Source organism: Phalacrocorax carbo, chromosome 3 (assembly GCF_963921805.1).
Source record: "Phalacrocorax carbo chromosome 3, bPhaCar2.1, whole genome shotgun sequence".
Lineage (NCBI taxonomy): Eukaryota > Metazoa > Chordata > Aves > Suliformes > Phalacrocoracidae > Phalacrocorax > Phalacrocorax carbo.
The window spans coordinates 33,532,718-33,542,661 of NC_087515.1; the positions used below are offsets into that span (position 1 = coordinate 33,532,718).

The 9,944-nt window shown below is 39.5% G+C and overlaps 1 long non-coding RNA gene across 1 annotated transcript; it reads right to left on the reverse strand.

The window, feature by feature from the left end:
• Positions 1-1,346: 1,346 nt before the first annotated feature.
• On the reverse strand, positions 1,347-5,284 carry LOC135312836 (uncharacterized). Its single transcript, XR_010372458.1, has 3 exons — positions 5,184-5,284; positions 3,058-4,313; positions 1,347-1,541 (listed from the first exon to the last, which is right to left on the reverse strand). It is a non-coding gene; the product is annotated as an uncharacterized LOC135312836 (long non-coding RNA).
• Between the last annotated feature and the right edge of the window lie 4,660 nt (positions 5,285-9,944).

The window sequence follows — 9,944 nt, forward strand, 5'->3', positions numbered from 1 at the left end:
GGGAATAACCTTTAGCTGTGGACAAGCTTTTTAGACACCTTCCTTGGGAGACTAATCTTTCTACACTCCTTACACAGTCAATGAAAAGAGACGCTAGCCTGCAAGGGCAATTCAATACCCCTAAATGCAGGTGGCGTAGATGCCTTATTTACAGTAAGGATAAAGACGAGAACAAATCACAAAACATGGGTCATTTTCTTCAGGCTTTGACTGTTTGGAGGCCTGGGCTGAATTACAGATGGAACAAGCATTGCTGCCTTCAGGGGAAGTTAAGGAGATGGGTGTGAGGACACTGTTTGATCCTTCTTCCTTTTTTCTGTTTATTAAGTGCAGCATTGTGCATTAGTCCTTGCCTTCCCACTCGTTCTCTTTTTTTCCCCCTCCCCTCAGCTCTGTAGTGTTTCTTTTCATTCCAGTGCCACAGGCAGTAACAGGCAAAGGGAACTCCCAGGCTGCAAGCTTGCAGAAGTGCAGACCACCCCCTGCTTAGTGCACAGATTTCCTTCCCCACTGCTGTTTCCTACTGCTGGAGAGGTCCCAGCCATAGGGAGCGACCATTTATCCAGAACAATAGCACATTTACACTTGCAACTTAAGTGTTCTTTGTGCTGCAGGTCTCTAGAACCAAGGCAGAAATTTTGTTCCCAGGGAATTTGTAAAAAGACCACATTACAAAGACAGTGGAAAAATTAGTGTGGAGGCAGCCTAACAAAATATTTGAAATACCAAGATTAGCAGTGACTATAATCAAGGGTAAGGACAGAAATAGAGAATGTAATTGCTTCTAATTTGAACACCATAGCATTTACCGGATTTTCATAGATGCCAAATAGGCAAGATTATCTAGATTTTCAAATGAGTTGATCTATGAACAGGTTGCTGAGTGGATTGACAGAAAAAGTAATAAGATGTTGAGTGTATAGCATACTTACTATAGAAACACAATGACAGGGAATGCTGTTATTACTCTATAAAGTTGCTGAATCTAACAGTATAAATTCAATGGAAAACCTGGGTTATTTTCCACAATTGTACTTCAGAAAGGCAGTGCAACCTAAATTGCCCTGTATTTCCTTTAAAAAGAAGTTCCATTTTTAAAGTATGTATGCATGTATGTATATAAATTCAGAAAAATCACAGGATTCTCTGTTTTCCTTCCCTCCCACACTACATCTGAGAATACCAATTTCTCCTTCCTTTGTTTCATTTTTCCTTTTAGGACTCTGACAGAGCTGTAGTTTGGCTTAGGAGGCCAACTCATTGCATGTATTAACTCTAAGTCTATTGTTTATTCACTCTAAGTCTAACTTTTCATTGTGCAACTACTTAGAAACAGCTAAACAGAAAAATCAGTATGTTTATGCTTACATTCCCAGAAGTAAATAAGCAATCCTTCACTTAACTTACACCTATGAATTTCGGCTGATAACATCTTTTCAGATCCAAACTTTCAAATTCACTGGTTACTCATAATCCTTTCTGACAGAAGACAGGAACCACATCACATGCTGTATTTTGCCTCCTGCTGCAATACAGGTTTTCTGTAAATGATTGCAAGCAGTGTGTAAGCCACAGTTTATTTTTGGTAGAAATTTCTCAATAAAACTTCAGTATTGCTTACAATTTTCTGCAAAAATAAATTTAAGAATTTGAATCATTAACACATTGACTTGCTAATAATATCTGGCAGCTTTTAGGGATTTCTGATAAAACTAGAAAAAGCAGAAATATTCATTGAATAATGCACGCTTTGCAGTGTATTACATTGACTTGTCCAATCTCCCTGACTCATAATAAAGCAGCCACACGCTGTGTTGAAGGAACATGGTATTGCCTGGGCTTCACCTCACTCATGCTGAAGTACCACCCTGAGTTAAGCTATTCCATGACATACAAACAAAATATACCTGATATAGCAGGAAGACACCAAATTTGGACTGATAACACAGCACATCTGTATAGCAGAATATGGACATGAGCAAAACTGTGCCAGGCTAGAGCTGACAAAACAAAAAAAGGAAAAGATATGGACAAAGTTAAAATACAAGTGGAACTCTTCACGGCTGAGGCAAATGCACCAATGATCACTACTATCATTTTTCAATTTGTTCATACAAGGAATATTTAAATAATCTTATGGTGTTCCCCTCCTGTCCTTCCCACCACTCCCTTCCTCTTCTTCCTATCTTTCTCACATCATACCTTTTGTTTCTTAAGGTCAGTTGTGAGACATCTTCCTACATGCATGAGTAAGGCCACAGTGAATACTGTGCACTAAGAGATGAAACAATAATCTGTTTCCTATAAACATCTCAACCAGCTGCCACCAGAAAGGCAAGGGAGAGAGCTCTTCTACTTTGCAAGTAAGAGCTCCTGGCGAGATGGCATATTTTTCTGTTTCTTTAGGTTAAATGTACTTGTTATTTACATTAAATCCATCTGTTACAACATCCTACATGCCCAATAGGGCCATACAGTTAAAACATTAAAAACACATTAATGTGTCTTTCCGTACTGTGACGTGTTAATAGTGCAAAAAGCTATTAGGACCAGGCTGTCAGGCATACACAGTGGACGAAATGCTGGGTCAGCGTGAACATATGCAGCACCATAATTCATAAAAGAATACCTTTAGCTTATATGATTGCAAGTAGACATAAAATAGAGAAGATCAACATTTAGCCCTAGTTTTTAGCCCTTGCCAAATTTTTTACCCTTTCAGCAACTAAATTCTTTGGAGCTAGCCACAGCAAGCTAGGCTAAAAAACCCCTGTGAATTAGTGGCCTATTTTTTCCCTAAGTGTCTGAAAGGGAGACAGAACCATCTATGGGAGCAGACATATTCAACCCACAAGCAAAACCTGATTTTGCCTGTAAAAAATTAGGTAGTTGCCAAAGTTAGCTGTGTTCTCATTAGCAGGATCATCTACTTGAGCACATATGTAGAACGTTATAGTGCATGACTGGTATGCATTTTGAGGAAAATGTATAATTATTTCGATTTTTTTATATTCAGAAGGAAAAAGAATAAAATTCTATTAAAAAATCGGGACTTACCTGCCCCACTCAAATAAACCTTCCATACAGTGAGATTTTGTATTATTTGGGCTTTTCTCCAGTAAGATTAATCTGTAGGGAAGGAAAATGACACTGTCCATGTAGAAGAATGAAAACTAAAAAGCACTGTTAGGAGCTTGGCAACAATATGTACAGATATATTTCCTTTTAATGGCATACACATAACAACTCTACTAGTCATACACACATATCTTAGTAGGTATGACTGTATTTCCTCTTGACTTCATTATCAAAGTATTTCTTACTACATCTATATGTCCCTCAAAAATATACATAGGGAAGTGAAAGGACTTTTTGATTGGATAAAAGGTTCCTTTGCAAGTATCTTTGCCCACTTGTCTAAAAGCCATACAAAAATGGGCTCAGGGCTTGAATCTCTTTATACTTGTTTTGTTGAATCCCTGTTACTTCATGTTTAACTGCACACCTTCTAGCTGTTGTCATTTACACACCCTCAACACTGCGGGATGCTGCAGGACATATCATGCTTGCTGACATACTTTTTGTGAAGAAAACCCTTATAGTCAGCAGGCCAGTGTAAGAAGCTACATTTGACCACACAGCATAGAATGAAGGAACTGTCCTTATGACACAGAAAACCAAAACACTTCCTCCGTATGTGCGCCTTCCTTTCTCTGTGGAGAAAGAAGAGGAGGAGGAAAGAAGCACCAAAACCCACACATCTATCAGAACATAATGAAGAGAAAAAAAAATTATTTCTAAAGGTGAGAAGTTAAAAGCACTGAGTTCCAAAATCCCAGGGGCCAAAAGAAGCTGAAAGCTTTTGGCATCCATTTGGACTGGCCATATTTCTCCAATACATTATTCGAATCAGTGTTGCTCTCTTACAAGTTTCAGCATATATTTTCTAGGACCCAGATTAAATTGGCGCTAACTGCAACAATAGTGTTTTGGGGATGGCAGTAGTAACCATTACGAACTGCTAACTGCAAATCAGAGTCATTCAGAGTCCATTTAGCACACCATTTCCACATGAAGCTTGATAAAGACAGAAAACAATTCAGTCTATCGCAACATAGTCCACAAGGACTACAGAACTGAATTGAAGACAATAACAGGTAAACAGATTACTCCAGAAACATATGAATTTAGACATATGATATTGGGGTAAAGTTCAGATCTTCTCCCTGTCCAACTTGCTGAGCTCAGGCTTTGGCTCTGCTAACTACCAGGCTTTGTCTTCCGCTGTGAAAGGGGAACATCACTGAAGTTATCTGCAAAGAAAAAGTCAGTTACAAATTCACACCAAGACCCATAGTTTAAAATGTTTTGTGTATTTCAAAGTGGGCTGGGGCCCATTTATGGTGATTTTTAATGGGGCTAGAATACCTGCTGTCTTGACAGAAACTACTAAAAATACATGCTACAAAAATAGTAGCAGTTCATAAATAACTTAGTAATACTTTAATTAAAGTATCTACATAAAAGAAAAGAACATCTCTGTGATATGTAAAGTATTTAGGCACTTACTAAAGAACCCATCCTTTCAGAAAACACAACTGATCTATTAGCATAGGCTTATTTTATGGTTTCATGCAGCAGTCACAATTCAGGGCATACCCAACCACCTCTTTCCAAAACACTCTAGTATGTACCTTCCCTCTAAGCTTTGTGGAAATGTGCCCGGGACTGACAATTCACAATTTAAGAGGCTTTTCTTAGAGACTGCCTTAGTCTTCAATGTGTAGGATTTATGTACCCGCTTATAAAAATATCCTATTGTCTTACGTAGCATGTCCACTCTGAAGACCACTTCTGGAAGTTCCCCATTTGTCAAACTGTCAACAAGCTATGTACAAGGTTCTCAAAGAGAACAGTAATGAATCTAGGAATAAGAGTGTGCACTTAATACTTCTCATGGTATGACAATGTTTTACCAGTTAATCCTCAAAAAACTAAAGCAAAAGAGAGTAAAGACTAAAGTCAGGAAGATGCTAATGTGTTTGGGCAACAGAAACAGTATTTGGTATCTTTAAAGGCGGGGAAAGAAGAGCCTTGCACATTACACATGGTGTCACTGTATGCAATCACAGGGAATTAACAGTGGGAGGAAAGAAAAAGAATTATTTTTTAAATGGTCTTACCATCTAGGCTAGAGGAAATAGCAGGTTTAAAATTAGCCACTGCAGCCATAAGAACAGGGTGGGTGAACCTCTGAAGTCCCCAACCTGGGCTGTTCTGGGCCAGCTGTGGTCACAGCAAGAGACTCTAAAAGGCTGAAGGGGATTCATTATTGTTGCATACAGCTGTAACAACACGAAGGTGTTAAATCTCTGGGTGAATCTTTCCCACCCATTGTTGGGAACATGCTGGCATGTATAGATCTTCTCTAATCTTTAAATGTTTATAATAAAGCTTATTTTTCAGAAAAATAACAAAACAAGGCATTCACTTTTCTGAGTGCAGGACAGTTAATAAAATCAAGGTCCTGGACCCCTGCATTGGTGCCTACCATGGCAGATAGTTAACAAATTAATAAAAGATGTGTTGCTGCTCCAGGGCAACAAAGAAACATCTCTGCTAATCTTCAGAGCATTTGCAACTGGTAGGAAAGCAGCCTGTGCTGAAGAAGCATCACCCATTGACTAAGCCATTTCAGGTTTGGGCAAACAACAGGACAGTGGTAAGAAGGTATGAAAAAAATCCAAGATGCTCCTATTCCTAGTGTTAGTATTACTATTAATACTCTGTTTTAAAGCTTGCCCTATTTGTACACTTTCTGTGCTTTTAACTGGCTCCTTCAGCTGGGCTACAACACTGGTGAAAAGTCCCCCTGACATCCCAGTCCCAAGCTGCGCCTGCCATGGCAGCTCTAACTCAGTCTTCCTATGCTGCTGACTACAGAATTATTCTCTCAGCATTGCCACTCCTCACAGATGTCTTTGTTTAACTTGACTATTCTTAGCATCTGCCAGCATTTTCCTCTAGCTAAATTCCCACTAAATACACTTTACTCGCTAAGCCTCATCAGCTATTGCTCTAAATGCAACCCTTCAAAAGTAAAAAAAAAAAATCTCTACCTGCCTTTAATATGTGTATCAATAAAAAGATTAGAAATCAGCACTCCTAGACTCCATTGAACAAACTTTTTTCTGCCTCAGTTTATTCAACCATAAAATGGCTATAATATTTACTACAATATCTCAAATAATAGTTAAGTAGCTTAATGTGATTAATTTAATACTAGTGATTCTGACTTCCTACAGGGAATATATAAACGTTTCCATGTAAATGATATATATTTCTAAGAGTTACATTTTATGAATTGTAATCATTAGAATAACATTATTTGCAAGGTTAATACCCCAGTCCTATGAAGCAGAAAGTAGTATCCACATTATAGTCAAGATTATATTTTTATTTGCTAGTTATTCCTTTTAAGTAGCATTTATTTTCTCCTATAGGGCAGTATTATTAATAAATACTTATTGCCAGTAAGCTTACATAAATTTATTTAGAAACCCATTGTTTTAAAGAATTTCCCTGGAACAAAATTAATTTTCTTTCTTTTGGGATTTTTTGTTTTTTTGTAAATACATAGGGCAGAATTTTTTTCGTATAACTGCTTCAGCAAGTTTTTACCCTTAGGTCTGTATGTAGTGGAAGTCCTTTCAAGAGAAAATTAAAAAAAAGAAACGCAAAGGGAAGAATCAGTAAACCCTATAAGTACACAGAACGTCATTGTAACATAGAGCTGAGAAACACTATTTCTAAAATCACAGACCTGAAATTGTTCTTTCAAAAAAAATTATAAATAACTTCCAAGTTTGATTCTGCAGGCTATATTGACTGTAACATTAACAAGTGAGAATATCTGCTGTCTCTCTAAAGGAAGGAGGGCTGCATTTAGCTGTACTTTAAATCTTCTGTAAGAATTATTCTGATATGTACATGGGATTCCTGTCAGCCATTACCAGGACTAATTGGACTAAAGTATGGTATGACCTAATTTTTCAGCATATGCCACAGAGTTTTGAGATTCCTAAATGCTTCAGTGTTTTGAGAGTTTTGTTGTTTTCTATAGCTAAAACTTTGTTGTATCCAACTGCCAGCAGAGGGAGAAAATGCGATATAAAGTATAGAAATATAATACAACACACCATCTCTCATCCGCAGTACTGAAATAAATATAATGTGGTTTCAACCATTTCTTTTCTAGGACAGGGTACATATTGTCAGTTCCCCAGCCTACAAGTAACCTGATTAATTGTTGGGGTTTCCCCCCCCACCCCACACCTTTTTCCCCTCTCTTCCCTTTTGCCTTTCATTCCATGCAGGCTGAATCTTTATGAGATGTATAAATAGTGGAAGAATTATGCAGAAGGCTTTATTATGAAACTAGAAATCATTTCATTGACATTAATGGGAAAGTCTGTCTTTTGGAGAGCTCCACATTTCTAGATGCCATTTCCTGTTCTCAAGGTCCCCTAATGCAATGAACCAGGGCAAGATGGGAATTGCTTTACCTCTCCTATGCTTCAGAGACTTGTGTATATGAGATGGGCTGCCGAAGGGCTACATTTCTTTTAAATACTAGCAGTTAGTCTTCTATATAGACTGGTTTCTGTGTTATTTAACAATTTGCTAAGCTTATTGGCACACAGGCGGTTATTTTAATCCGAGATGACCACATTTCCCCCTAACACTGCCCTCCCCACATCTGTACAAGCACATATATACACACAAAGCCATATAATATGCTATTTAAATAAAGTGCTTTCTCATTCCTTCCTTAGCCATAAAACCTGTCAGTTGTAACAGAGACAAAGGGCAGATAGCTCTAGCTGCTGCCTCATGACCTCCTAGCTTCTGGCACTGGGAGGCTCGGCTGGCTAGGTCAGGTGTTTGGTCCTCTCTACATGGATCTTCACACTCCAGGTGAGGACACAGTTTTGACAAGTTAAATGCTCTCTGCTTAGGATCCCCATCCCTGTCTGCTGTCTGGAACGTGTTATCATGCACAACCTGCTTTGAATAACAGGCTGGGGATGCATCTGTACAGCCAAAGGGTAGTGCTCCCAGGCACAAATTACTTTCTTACTGCTCTCATATTCCTAAGGCTATCTACCCTTTAGGTCGCTCTGCTCTTTCCAGCTGTAGCGTGTTACACACACAGATGATCACGGACCTAATAGCAAGTGATGGCCATGCTAAATCATTTGACACTTCTAGTTGTCTACAGGTGCCCATGAATCATCTGGTGATTGGAGAATTTCTGTTCCAAGGATAAATTGAACCAAGATACGAGGGGTGAATGACAACCAAAAAACATTAGACACTCACTGTATCAAAAACCCTCATTGATAAGACACTAACCAGAAATGGGATAAACCCAAACAGAGGTCCTTGCTCTGCCAGCAATCAGAGGTTTGGCTCCAAGTCTCCTGTGCAGCAGACCTCAGTTTCTGCCGCTGCAGGTTTGGCTCCTCTGAAAGAGAAATTGGGATGAATCTCTCTCTTCCCACTTATGCCTCCCTAGGTTAGAAGGAACATCAGGAACTTTAAGGAGAGCTGTTTCAGAAGGCAGAGGTCTTGAACAGGGCTACAAAGAGGGAAAAAGTGGCAGGAGTTCTAATAATAGTATATCACAGGGGAGAAAAGCTCAACAGTGGTATGCAGAGAAACAGGAGTCCAGGATTTAATATTTTTATCATATGAGGGGTATTATGATAAAGTTTGCTGCCATCAAAGGCTGTTGGAACCATGCAGGCACCACCTTCACAGGGGTACTGGCAGAGGAAAAGGTTATCCATAGCATCAGAGGAGAGCTGCTACTGAGGCATAGCAACAGCCAACAGCAGCAACAACCTGAACACTCAGTCAAGGGAAAAGTGGGCCATAATAGATTCAGGACAGAACAAGAGGCTTGCTGACAAGGCCATAGAGGAGAGACACCAGCTGGCCCCCATCCTGTTAAATGACAAGTGGATATGAAAGATGTCCTGGGGTTTCTGTCCTCTCTAGCCTGGCAGTGCTGAACACCACAAGGCATGGGGCTGTTCTGCACCTCTGTTCACAAAATGCTATGGTTATGCTGGCTGGTGAACTGACAACTAAAGCAGAGTCTTTTTCTGACAAAGGTCTGTTTTGGGACTGGTTTCCTTGCTGTAGGACACCTGCAGAGCCAGGTGCCTTCCCTGCACAGAGCTAAGGATACATGCTACATGTGCCACCACACTATTCCATAAAGCCTTCCAGGGCAGGACTTCACAGTCAAAATACAAAATACCTTCATCTGTGTGGTATAGGGTAACCCATTTGGACTTGACCTCAGCAGTGTTCTTAGGCCAATATTTAGACTAGTACAAGTCTGAGCTTTGCCTCTTGCTGTGCCTCTGAGCTTATGCAAACCTATTCAGAAGCAGAAGGTGATATATGAACAGTGCAGAGGATCAACAAAAGTTCAGTCAGCATATATGTGTATTGCCCCTTCCAAAAAGGAGTGGAAGCAAAAGTACCACCTGTCTTTGGAGCAAGGATGCAGGAGTTTCACTGTTTTAAAGCCACATTAATCCTACAACTGCAACTCAATGCACAGCAGTGGGCAATAAACTTCAAGGACCAGGCTGGTGCCATTAGAAGAATGGTGCAGCATGTAAATTCTGCTGATTTAACCACAGCTTTCTGCAGGGATTTCTCTAGGATCCAGACTCGTCTCATTCAGAAGGTCTTGCCTACATGTGATACATAGATTACTCAAAAAACTCATTGCAGGGACAGTCAGAGAGAGAAGCAATGTGTACACAGACAGCTTCTGCACTTCAAACAATTGCCATGCAGGCATGTCTGCTGGATATTAATTATCTCCTAAAAAGGTTATTCACTCAAGAAGCTGAACATCACTA